Here is a 13,397-nt window from a genome sequence, read left to right as displayed (position 1 = left end):
AACTTCGCTGGCACAAAACAGAAAAATCAAAGACAAAAGAGGTGCCTGGGAGACACAAATCTTTTTAGAGCAATTAAAGGTACTCTTATTCTATGTTGTACTTTCAAACTTTGGATACTCTTTAATTAGGACAGACTTTATTGCTCAATTACTATGATGCAAGCTAAACTTAATACACTGATTAAGCTTTGAGCTTAGTAAACCTTAATGGTTCTTTTTTTTAGATTATATTCAAGAAGAGATTAATCATCATTTGTTGATCATTTGTTCATTTGTTGGAGAACTTGACAATCTTTGACAATTATTATTAAATGAGCATTATACAAATGTGCGTTGATATTTTTAATATGTACCTTAATTGTAATATATATAAACACAATTGCTTTGATATGGGTGTTCATTTGAAGGATTTGAGGAAACTATCAAGGATCGCAGAACAACCAAAGATACATTTGGGCATCTGCTATTGGTAAAGATGAAAGAGTACCTTAAGTATGAAGCTTGCATACACACGAGAGAAAAAAAACAGTTTTAATGCACTGAGTGGCGGGGGTGTGATGTCTGGGCCTGATGATACTTCTTTACGCAGAGAGTGGCGGGGGTGGGATGGCAGGGCCTGAAGATACTGCTTTTCGCAGAGAGCGGTGGATGTGGGATGTCATGGTTATACGACAGTGCTTTCCACTGAGAGTGGTGGAGGTGGGATGTCATGGCCATAAGACACTGCTTTATGCAGAGAGTTGAGGGACTGATGTCAGGGCCATATGACAGTGCTCCACTCAGGCCTCTGCTTGAATTTGTACTCCTCCTCTCTCTCCCTACCTCTACCACTCCCTCTCTGTGGGGTCAGCAGGGGGTGCTCACCCTGCGGTCTGTGTGGGTCCTATTGCCCCAGTATAGTGATGGGGGACACGATCTGGCCCACCAGCGACGAGCAGGTTACCAGATCTAGACAAAGTGGGCAACTCTTAGTAGTATGAGCTTAGTCACACATCGCAGCGATTAAAAAAACAAAACAAACATATTATGTCCGTTACTAACTACTTTTTTTTCCTACATTGAAAGTCTCTTTCCCGGGTGATTTTCTAGCGCAACTGGGGCTCTTCATTTCTCCTCGGTGTCTCATTGCGGGTTGATTTGAAACAGACCACAGAACCTGCCGCTGCAGTGCTCTCGGTTAGGGGCTCTCATCCTGCATCACCAATCTTCCACAGGAGGGACGGAGCTGGATCTCTGTCTGGAAAATAAACTCCAGAGTGAAAGAGAGAGAGCAGAGAGGGGTAGGGAGAGGTAGAGCGGTAGAGAGGTAGAGAGAGGGAGAGAGGTGGAGGGCGAGGGATAAGGAGAGAGGTGGAGAGAGAGGGGGTTAAGGAGAGAGGGAGAGGTAGAGGTAGGGAGGGGAAAAGGGAGAGGTAGGGAGAGAGGTAGAGAGAGGGAGAGGTAGAGGTAGGGAGAGAGAGGGAGGAGGAGTACAAATTCAAGAAGGAGAAAATCCACAACACAACACAGGCGTCGGCATGCGTCGGCTACAAAAGGAACAAGTAAAATGTTTCTTCCGGGCTGAAAAGAGAAGGAAGGAAAACACACCGTTGCGGCGCTACGACACGAAGACGCCGAGCCAGTTGAGCTCAGCAAACCCAACCTGTTCTCACAAGTTGCTTGCGCTTCAGGCGAAATTAAAGCTGCTGAGATAAATCAGGAAAGTGGTAACTATTAGGACTGCTCACTATTCCTATTATTATTATTGAGAGACAGGCTCACTGTCTTTTCCCCAGGCTGGGACAGGAGAGCACACACTGTATTATTATTATTGAGAGACAGGCTCACTGTCTGTTCCTCAGGCTGGGACAGAGGATCACACACTGTATTATTATTATTTAGAGACAGGCTCACTGTTCCTCAGAGCTGGACAGGAGATCCCACACTGAATTATTATTATAGAGAGACAGGCTCACTGTATGTTCCCCAGGCTGGGTCAGGAGCTCACACAGTATTATTATTATTGAGAGACAGGCTCACTGTCTGTTCCTCAGGCTGGGACAGAGGATCACACACTGTATTATTATTATTTAGAGACAGGCTCACTGTTCCTCAGAGCTGGACAGGAGATCCCACACTGAATTATTATTATAGAGAGAAAGTCTCACTGTCTGTTCCTCAGGCTGGGACAGGAGATCACACACTGTATTATTATTATTATTATTGAGAGACAGGCTCACTGTTTGTTCCTCAGACTGGAACAGAACATTCCACACTGGATTATTATTATTGAGAGACAGGATCACTGTCTTTTCCCCAGGCTGGGACAGGAGATCACACACTGGATTATTATTATTGAGAGACAGGCTCACTGTCTTTTCCCCAGGCTGGGACAGGAGATCACACACTGTATTATTATTATTGAGAGACAGGCTCACTGTCTGTTCCTCAGGCTGGGACAGAGGATCACACACTGTATTATTATTATTTAGAGACAGGCTCACTGTCTTTTCCCCAGGCTGGGACAGGAGATCCCACACTGTATAATTGTTATTTAGAGACAGGCTCACTGTCTGTTCCTCAGGCTGGGACAGTAGATAAGACTGTATAATTATTATTAATATTATTGAGAGTCTGGCACACTGTTCCCCAGGCTGGGACAGGAGATCCCACACTGTATTATTATGATTTTGAGACAGGCTCACTGTTTGTTCCTCAGACTGGGACAGGAGATCACTCACTGTATTATTATTATTGAGAGAGAGGCTCACTGTCTGTTCATCAGACTGGGACAGGAGATCCCACACTGAATTATTATTATTGAGAGACAAGCTTACTCTCTGTTCCTCAGGCTGAGACAGGACATCACATACTGTATTATTATTGATTGACAGGCTTATTGTTCCTCAGGCTGGGACAGGAGATCACACACTGTATTATATTACTAACAGATAGGCTGACTGTCTGTTCCTCAGACTGGGACAGGAGATCACACACTGTATTATTATTATTGAGAGACAAGCTTACTCTCTGTTCCTCAGGCTGAGACAGGACATCACATACTGTATTATTATTGATTGACAGGCTCACTGTTCCTCAGGCTGGGACAGGAGATAACACACTGTATTATTATTATTTAGAGACGGGCTCACTGTCTGTTCCTCTGGCTGGGACAGGGGATCACACACAGTATTATTTTTATTGAGAGACAGGCTCACTCTCTGTTCCTCAGGCTGGGACAGGAGATCGCACACTGTATTATTATTATTGACAGATAGGCTAACTGTCTGTTCCTCAGACTGGGACAGGAGATCACACACTGTATTACTATTATTGACAGATAGGCTCACTGTGTCTTCGCTTGGGCTTGAACAGGAGATCGCACACTGGATTATTATTATTGAGAGACAGGCTCACTGTATGTTCCCCAGGCTGGGTCAGGAGATCACAATGTATTATTATTATTGAGAGACAGGCACACTGTTCCTCAGGCTGGGACAGGAGATCGCACCCTGTATTATTATTATTGACAGATAGGCACACTGTGTCGTCGTTTGGGCTGGGACAGGAGATCACACACTGTATTATTATTATTGAGAGACAGGCTCACTGTCTGTTCCTGAGGCTGGGACAGGAGATCACATACTGTATTATTAGTATTTAGAGACAGGCTCACGGTCTTTTCCCCAGGTCTGTGTCTTCTAGGATATAATGCCAGCGAACTCTTGTTTTTATGTCCACTATAACTAAGCTGGGCAAACGTTCTGAGGTCAAATTCTTCCAGCACGGGGGTACCTTTAAAGCGGAGACGACGGCACCGACATTTTTTGGCGCGCCTTCTCTTTAAAGCCCTGGCCAAATATGAAGACAATAAATAATTTCCTAAGATACGCGATTAAAAAATAAATAAATAAATAAAAATTTGAATCTCCTGCGGAACACATTCCATAAGAATCAGCGGTTTTACAGTATATATCGCCTTTAAAGGTGGATTCTCAAAACGCTTTACGGGATAAAAACAACCAGAACAGCAGCAACAACAATATTGTATTTCGTTGCACTTTGAAAACCAAGTAATAACTTAACTATACAGTACGTGCAAATGTTTCATATGTTGCTGTCGTGAATGCCTGCGTACCCATAAGTATCTTATTTGCCTTGAGTCTGTCTACAGTATATCTGTCCCACTACCCCCCTCTCTCCCTCAATTCAATTCAATTCAAGGTGTTTTATTTGCATGACAGATGGGTTCAAGCAGTGTTGGGTATGTATATTGTAACGCTTACTGCCGACAGGCACTGTGTAAGACCCGGCGTACCAGAGCAGCGCACCGAGGAAGCGTTTGCATTTATAACTTAGTTTTTAAAATTAGTCAAGCAATATGAACTCCCGGAGTGCTGGCTGTGACGAATTAAACCGGTCTCACAGGTATTCAAAGTAGGAAGTACAGTGTTAAGTGGTAGTTGGGCTACTCCCTAAATTGAATCGCTTTAAGGAAAAGCATTTTCAGAGAGCAATCACGCTGTGTTTATGTAGAAAAAGCGATTAGGTTTATGAGCAATCTAATTACCTATTCGCTTAAAACGCTATATAAAATAAAGTTTATTTAGAGATGAATGATCAGTGTCGCAGTTTAAATAATGGGAGTCAGGAAACTAACACACAGCGCCACCGGATTTAATAACACAATAAAAACGCTATAAAATAATGTGACTAGGCACAGAAAAAGTTTACAGCACAGTACAATAAATGCTGACCATGACTTTAGAAGCATAAATTACCTTACACTCAATTTAAACACAAGCTGTCTTTCTGTATGAACCTCTAAGCTGGTTCATACAGAAAATGTAGAAATGCATTAGCCTGATTATGATTAAAAAACACATAATTAAACATGCGTTTGCGATTTAAATCAGAACACGATTTAAATCAATATAAATGTTTATATTGTAACGCATACTGTCCAGCCTCCATTTCTCTATAAAAATGTACTCTGTTGCACACACACACACACTAGAAGCAGGAACCGCTTTCAGAAGGGAAGATATGTTCAAAATATCGCAAATATCGATCATGTTGCGATATTTTGAAATATAAAAGTCAATTGATTGTCCATAATATCGCTTACCTATTTTTTCGAAGAAATGTTTGTTAAAAGAAAAGCCCAGCACCAGCTAGATTCGAACACACAACCTACCAGTTGGTAGTCATACGCCTAGACCAGTAGGCTACAAGACAGCTTGCATGAAGAGGCAGGCGAAACAGCCCTACACAGCCCTGTCGCAGTACATACCGTTATTAAATTCTTTAGATACGCGATTCCATATTATATTCCCTTTTAATCAAATTCTAAAAGTATGCTTGTTGACTCTGCTATCACGTTAGTTAAAGACTTCGAAGCTTACAATGTTTAGGGAGAAATGGAATACTGGTGTGTATTTTTTTCTTTAAAGTACCAAGACCAGCTATAAACTGTATGTTTATGTTCCAAAATTAATATCGTTTATGGCCTTCACACGCGTTACAGTATGCTCCTATTCTTTTTATGCTCAGCTACTAAGATTTCCTTTCAGTGGTAAAATTCAATATCTACAACGGGCACAGTAAAGACGTTTACAGTAAATCTTTCTACGACAGACCAACGGACCACGAGTGCCCCTGTAGGTCAACCAATCACGCACCGCGGTACCCCGTGTCATCTTACCTGCGGTACGTGTCTGTACCGCTCACTTTGAATGGCTGCATCTGTAGTTTGCTTGCATGATGCTGGGAACAGCGTGGTTGTTCGCTGAAATATGGTCTAGCGGTTATGATTCCTGGTTTTCAGCCAGGCGGCCCGGGTTCGACATCTGGTATGAGAACGTGTCGTTTTTGCCTCCTGCTTTCCAAAAGATCAGCACCGTGTACGAAGGAGCCGCATTAAAACTACTCGAACGTGCAAAACGTGCGAGAAGAGGGGGCGCTTGTTTCCAACCGAAACTTCTCGCGTGTGAGACGAGCTGATCATCGCTGTGGGAGGGTTACTCTGGTAGACAGGGCTGACCTTCAGCAACAGGATTTATAGTCTCCAAGATGATATTTGCACTTTCTGGAGAGGCGATTTTCTCCACTTCAGTAGCCCGATTTCGTCGATTGCGTGGAGAGGGCTGTAGAATGTGGCGCCGCCTTTCCTTCTCCGTCCATGACAGGTGTGCTGGTCTCTGGAGAGAGAGCAAGAACCATCAGCGCACTCCAATAAAGGCACTGGAAGCAGCTGAATCGCATTGGCGAAGCTCAGCACTGGGCCGCTGGGCACATCTTACCACTGTTTCCGTAGTGTAGTGGTTATCACGTTCGCCTCACACGCGAAAGGTCCCTGGTTCGAAACCGGGTGGAAACAGACTTCTTTTGTCGCCACGCACAAAAGGGGATTGGGGATTCGCCTAGCGCTGTGATCGAACAGACCCACTCCCCTCTTAGTGTGGCGGGATCTGCACAGTGCATGTCGCAGCGCATCCTGCTTTCACTTCAATGCGCGTCCTGATGTACCCCGGTCTCCCGCGTGACAGGTGTGGACAGGTGACAGGTCCTATACTAACGAGGAAGACATCGCTCTCTCTGACCCCCGGCATCGTGTCCCGACCCAGCGTGCTGGAAGGCGACGCGTGCTGTGATTCCTTTACGGAGCAGAAATGACAACCGAGGAGCCGAGAGATCATTTCAGCATTTCGCGTCCGAACGGAAAACACAAACGACCAACTCAGAATGACTTGCCTTTGACGCTTTTCAAAGCGTTCTTTGTGCACGACAACTGCGCCGCCTAGCAGATACAAATGGGTTGTACAACTTTGAACTAGCAAATGGAAGAGGGCTAAGCCCCCTCTCTTTTAGCCCAGGTTCGATCTGTCTCCCAGAATCACCAGGGCGCACACACACACACACACCCGTGTCGTTGAAGTGCTCTGCTTCATTTCTAAGGGCAACTCAACATTCACTCCTACCCCGAGTGCAGAAAAGACAGCGTCCGCAGCAACAACAGCTCAGGTCTCTGCACAGGAGCTAAGCTGCCCCCATCTCCTCTGCTCTGCGGCTCCTGCGGAGTGAAGTCCTGCCTGGAGCCATGTTTGCAGGCGGCGGCTCCCTGCGCCCTGTCTGTGCGTCATTTCCAAGAGCTCCTGGGAGGAAGAGAGAGCCCTCCCACTCGGGGGTTTTCCACGGTCTGTGTGAGGAGGGTGTGTCCAGTAGCTTATTGAGCGGAAGCCTGGGGCGGCGGAGAGCTGTGATCGTGCAGACCTTGAGGTGTCACCTCTTTGTCTGCTTTCCCGCCCCCCCTCCGCCCAAGCTCTGCTCCAAAGCAGCCCGGCAACCCCTCACACCTGCACGTGTCACAACCTAAGGTGTGGTCATGAGACACCCATGGGGTGTCGTTCTGTTCTTGCTAATTGTTTCCTGCCCGTCGCAGGCAGAAGTCCATGCGAGGAAGATGCGCTGGACAGAGCTCAGAGGGCGCACCTGGGTGGCTTTCCTTCTGAGTGACGTTCCTGCAAAACTCTCCCGCTACTCTTGGTGCGCTCATGCCGCAACACAGGAAGGCTGGAGCAGGTGGCTGTGGGCTCTGCGCACCACCGAAATAGCTCGGTTGGGAGAGCGTTAGACTGAAGATCTAAAGGTCCCTGATTCGATCCCGAGTTTTGACATTTTGTTTCATCGCGCCCTTTGTTCCTCTCTCCAGTGCCCCCTGCCTAAAGTGACGTGTCCCTTTATCAGCCCGAAACGCAAGCGAGACACCAGCAGCGGTCCCTGCAGGTTTCCGTAGTGTAGCGGCTATCACGTTCGCCTAACACGCGAAAGGTCCTTGGTCCGAGACCGGGTGGAAACAGCCTCGTTTTGCACGCTCCTGTACTTCACAGAGGTCTTGAGCGACCGGTCATTTGTTCCCTATGTATTTCCGATGCCTTCGTGCACTCTTGTACCAAACGCACGTTCCTTCTGTACGCGGAGCCGATCATTTGCAATTGGGCTGTGCCGACAGACCAGGACGAGCTCTTTCGGCTCAAAAGCAGCGCAGGACCTGCAAGAACAACAGAAAGGTAAGCATCCAGCAGGGGCCTCTTAGTGAGCCCAAGATCTCATCAAGAATCGGCTCCAGCAACAGGGCTGGGTGCATTGTTCCATTCTCCGACCACTCTCGGTGTAAACAAGTCCCTCCTGGTTTCTGCTTGAAATGCACTTTCCTGCGTTTGCTTTGGTGTAACTGGCTTCCCCTGCATGGGCGAATGTGTAGATGATCCTTAGTAAGTCATTGAAGAAAACCGAGAAGAGGTCGGAGTGGCCTCTGTCGTTCATCAACGATCCAGTCAGGCAGTACTCCTCTGTAAAGCGCCGTTCGTTCACGTCGATTGGCTTTTTCTTGCCTTCATTCGTGCAAGTAGTTAAGCAGATGCCCCTTTAGGGAGCCTGTCAGCACCCGGAGTTTTCCCCTTCTGTAAGCTCTCCATAGCCTCTCAGCTCTTCTACTGTCAAATCCTCCTCAAATACTTCCCCATCTCCTTCACTCAAAACGTTTTCTAGCTTTGAGGTAAAAAAATGAATTTCTTCATCCTTTACCTCTGTAGAACTGTACAGTCTTGTGTAGAAGTGTCACGCCCTCTGCAGCCAGAGGGCGGTCCTTCTCTGTCCTGTCCCTAGTTTCTGGTCTGCTGTCCTTCCTGTCCCTCTCTTTCCCTTGGGCTAAATATTTCCGGGTCTTGCACTCTGTCCTCGCTCAGCACTGACGTTTGGATGTCCTGAGACCCGCCTAGCACCAGGGCGCCCCACGTCCGCTCCCTGAGGGCACAGGTTTCTATACGGCATTCCTGAACTCTTTGCACTAATGAGCCCGGGCCTTTTTCCCGTCTCGCCGCTACGCATATGGGTCTTTTTCCGCCCTCCTGCTAGCCACGGTTAGGCCCCTTGGACGTCCGTGACAAGAAGGCCTCAATGCAGGAGAGGATAGCACTCAGCTCTGTACTCTCTCTTCCCTCCTCATCAACTACACTTTCCATGACAGACTTGGAACCTACCACTTTCCTGAAAAAGAAGTGAGTACACTTCTCATTTTCTTCCAAGAACTGCACTCAGCTTCTTAACAGCACTCCTCGACTACTTTCTTCCGCTATGCTCCGGATGTCCTTTTTTAAAAGGGTGATATCCTCGAGCACATCGAAGCCACTGTGCAGCACCGTGTAGAGACGCTGCAGCTGCCTCTGTTTCCTGGCTAACACTCCTCTCCGTCTGGCAGCCTTCCTTCCCTCAGCCATGAAAAAGGCCCTTGTCCTCACCTTCACCTCCTCCCACCACTCTCCTACTGACCCATACAGACACTGCAAGGACAGCCACTGTGATAGTTTCTCCTTGTAGCGGGATACTACCCCCTTGTTCTCTAGCAGCTTTGTGTTGAGTTTCCAGAGGCCTGGGCCAAAGACAGTCCCGCCCTGGAGTTCCACTCTACACCCTAAAGCCTGATGATCTGAGAAGAAGTCAGGCTGAAGAGTGACCCCAACAACTTTCACTCTCTCTGAGACAAAGCAATAGTCAATTCTGGAGCTGCTATTCCTCCCTGACCATGTATATCCTGCTGTTGTGGGATATATACATCTATATGTGTCTGAGAGTTTAAAGTCTTGAACTAAGTTTTCCAGGGCCAGTGAGCTGGAATCCAATTTTATCCGCCTTTTGGCTAAGATCAAGTTCAAGTGGCATGCCCGCAGTTCCTGTCTTTCCAAAGTTCTAGAAGGCGATCGAAGATCCTGAAGAGTGCTTGAGCTGGTATCGCCCTAGGTTGAGCCTAGGGGGTTAAGGCCAAGCAGCAGCTGAGCTGGGTGGGATCCGGCAGTAACGTTCTCTCTCTCTGCTCTCTCCTCTCCCCTTCCCCTTTCTCTTGCTCCGCCTCCTTGGCCTCTTGGCTGGGAGTAGGTACTCGTGGCCTGCCCGCAGTGCTTGCTTTCTTCCTCGAGACTCGGAAGCATTATCCGCTCCCTCTCTCTCTCCTCCTGCGCCTGCACCTAGCTGGGCTTTGCCCACAAGGACAAAGGCCAGGGCTCCCTTGCTGCTCCTTTAGCAGCTAAACCCCCCTCTCCACAGGACCTTGCTCTCTCTCTTTCTCTCCTTTTTTCTTTTTTCTTCTTTCCAGATGGCAGACAAGAAGACACTGATCCGGTTCTACTGGACCAAGAAAACAGAGACGATGCCAACTGTGAAATCCTTTTTCATTACCTTCCTGAGAGGGATCCTGCAGTTGGTGGCCGGAGATCTCTACTGCCTGCAAGACAACAAGGCAGAGAGATACATGGAGGCCTACATGGCCACGGTCGCCTCATATGAAAAGGCAACGAAAATGATCAGAGAAAATGGTAAGCACCCCGGTTTCTCTGATTTCAGGCCGGAGCCTATGAGGAAGACAAAACAGAGGACCATCACAGTCCTCACATACAACCCCTACTAACCAATGGAACTGGTAACAGCGTACCTAGGGAGGTATGTAACTGTGGTGGGCAAACCGACGGAGATCAGGGACAGTTGCGGTGTCTGGTATGGCAAACGCCAGTACCGAGTCCTCCTGAAAGAGGACCCAGAGGGCATCGACGGTTTCCAGCACCCCCCGGCCCGCTTCAACTTCGGATCCGACAGGGGGTACCTTTACTACCCCAGGATGCCACAAGGAGAACACGTGTGACATCGTCAGATGTCACAACTGTAACAAAGAGGGGCACCTGGCAAAAACCTGCCGGACAGCCAAAAAGTGCAATGGATGAGGCGCCGAGGGACACCTCCTTCACCAATGCAAGGTAAACAAACCTTCGTTTGCGCAGGTGGTGGAAGCCGGCCGGCAGAAACCGGTCTCAAGACAAAGGGAGAGAGGTGAGAACAAAGAACCCGCACCTCCCCCGCAGAGAGCCGAAACTGCCGAGGCCACACCCCCAGCTGCACCAGTGCCACATGATGGCTGCCAGGACGACGGACAAAATGGCTGACCGGAGAAAGGGCCCTAATAACTCCCAGCAAGAAGGGAAAGAGAAAGCGGGAGAAGAGATGCAGGGCGGATCCACCTTCGGAAGGACAAAAGAAAAGAGTGGTAAGGGAGAACCGTTTCCTCGTCCTAGAGGAAACAGAACTTTCTTCCCCTGAGGCCCAGGAACAACCGGAGGAGGCAGCCCAGGAAATGGAAACCCTCCCCCCCGAGTCCAACGGACAACAGGAGGAGGCAGCCTAGGAAGTCGGAACCCCCTCCCCCGAGGCCCATGAACAACACAAAGAGGCAGCCCAGGAAGTCGGAACCCCCTCCCCCAAGGCCCAGGAGCAACTGGAGGTCCCCGAAACTCCTAGAGAAAGGGAAGAAAAAAGCCTTCCCAAAGCGGTGGTGGAGAGTATCCTCAAGGAAGACGAGGATTACTTTGAAGCCGCCCTGGAGCCGGGACTGATGGTAGAGCTGGACCTGTCCAGCATGTTTACCTTTCAGTCCCCAGCGAGACCTGGAGGGAGCCCAGCATATTCCCCCCAGGACCCGAACGAGAGGAGTTACATCTAGGCTAAACAGTGCCCAGATGTAGACTCCCAAGTTTTCCACTGTAAGCACAAAGAGAGGAGGTTCAACTTTCACTTGTTTAATCATGATTGTGAAACTTACCTTTCTAACAACTAACGTGAGAGGGCTAATAGACCCGTTGAAAAGACGGGGAGTCTTTCATGATCTGGCCTCAAAGTCTTTCTCAGTTTGTTTCTTACAGGAGGTCCACCTGAAGGATGAAAGCGACAAGCTGACATTCACCAGGGAATGGACGAAGGGAGAATCATGCTGGAGCATAGGAGGGGTCCACTCTTCTGGAGTGGGAATCCTCCTCGGAGACCCAGAGATGAAGCTGGTTTCCTCCTTCTTGGTGGTGCAGGGCCGGATCCTGGTCGCAGACATCGACTGGAGGGGGCAGAAGTTGAGAGCAATTAACGTCTATGCTCTGACAGAACCCTCTATCCTGAAGGAAGTGTTTGCTGACCTGGCCAGCTGCTGCACCACCAACAGACAGGTGGTGCTTGGCGGGGACTTCAACGTCGACCGGGAGAAGGGGAGCGACGCTAGCTCGGCAGAGCTGGAGTCGCTACTCAAGCAGTTCTCCCTGGTAGACGGTTTCAGACGGTGCCGCCCTAACGACGCCGGAACAACATGGAAAAACTCCCGGGGAGTGTGCAGCCGCCTGGACTACATCTTTCTGCACACGACCTGCTCCCTGGAGTCGGCGACGGTGGCCCCGGAGTGGTATTCCAGCCACGAGCGCTTGACGGTGGTGGCTAACACCAACCTGCCGGCATTCGGTCGTGGGTACTGGAAGCTGAACCGGGAGATACTGGAGGAAGACGACTTCAAGGCACTGTTCCGTAAAGACTACGCGAGCTGGGTCGATCTGAGAGACGGCTACAGCTCCCTGGTGGAATGGTGGGAGTCGGTGAAAGACAGGACCTGAACCCTGGCGCAGACGTACTGCAGACGGAAGGCGGCCAGGGAGAGGAAGGAAGCTGCACGACTCCAGAGACAACTAGAGGAGGAGTACAGCTCGGCTAACGGGGGAGGAGCCTTCAATTCAGCCCGGGCACGGGACCTGAAGGAGAGGCTCCGCAAACTCAATCAGGTCCGAGGAGCCCAAAAAAAGAGGGTGATCCACGGCCTGAGATGGGGAGATGGAGAGGAAGTGCTGGACGAGAGCGACAAGGTAGAAGCGGCCACCGCTTTCTACACGGAGCTCTTTTCAGAAAAGCAGACGGAGGTGGAGGCAGGCGATGCTCAGAATACTGGGGGTTTCCTTCCAGAGCCAGGACAATGAGACCAATAACTGGACCAAGAGGATCGCCAAGGTGAATGCGAAGCTGGGTCTGTGGAAAACGCGGTCGCTGTCCTACACAGGGAAAGTGATGGTGTTGAAAGCAGACATCCTGCCGGCTTTGGTTTACCTGGCGGTGGTGTACCCGCTGCCGGCCAGACTCAGATGAGCGCTGCAAGGGATGATCTTCTGCTTCGTCTGGGGCGGCAATTACGAGTACATCACGAGAAACCGGATGTGTCAGCCGGTCGAGGAAGGGGTTCGAGATGTCCCACATTTCCCCCTGAAACTCGACTGCATCTTCTACTGCAACCTCTGTCGGGCGCTGCAGGAGCCCATTGGCCACAAGTACCAATACTTTGTCAGGCTGTGGCTCTCCGTCCCGATGAGGCACTTGGTCCAGTGGTCAAACACTGGGCCCAAGGCAGAGAGGCGACCGAAGTTCTACACCCACGCTGTCAAGTGGAGCAGGAGGTACAAGGCCACGAGACAGCCAGAGCTCTGCACCAACCACAGAGCCCTGTACAAAGAGGTGAGGGGGCATTTGGTCGCTGACGAAAGGCTGCAGGTTCCCAGACAAGTCTGGGAAAG

The 13,397-nt window shown here is 49.3% G+C and overlaps 1 non-coding gene across 1 annotated transcript; it reads left to right on the top strand.

Annotated features, from left to right (window-relative positions):
* The first annotated feature begins 6,285 nt into the window (after window positions 1–6,285).
* On the top strand, window positions 6,286–6,358 carry trnav-cac (transfer RNA valine (anticodon CAC)). The gene has a single exon. It is a non-coding gene; the product is annotated as a tRNA-Val (tRNA).
* Window positions 6,359–13,397: the final 7,039 nt, after the last annotated feature.

Source organism: Lepisosteus platostomus, chromosome 5, assembly GCF_059453375.1.
Source record: "Lepisosteus platostomus isolate fLepPlt1 chromosome 5, fLepPlt1.hap1, whole genome shotgun sequence".
In the NCBI taxonomy this organism is placed as follows: Eukaryota; Metazoa; Chordata; class Actinopteri; order Semionotiformes; family Lepisosteidae; genus Lepisosteus; species Lepisosteus platostomus.
The sequence above is the reverse complement of the archived record's forward strand: the minus strand, read 5'-3'. Positions and strand labels throughout refer to the sequence as shown.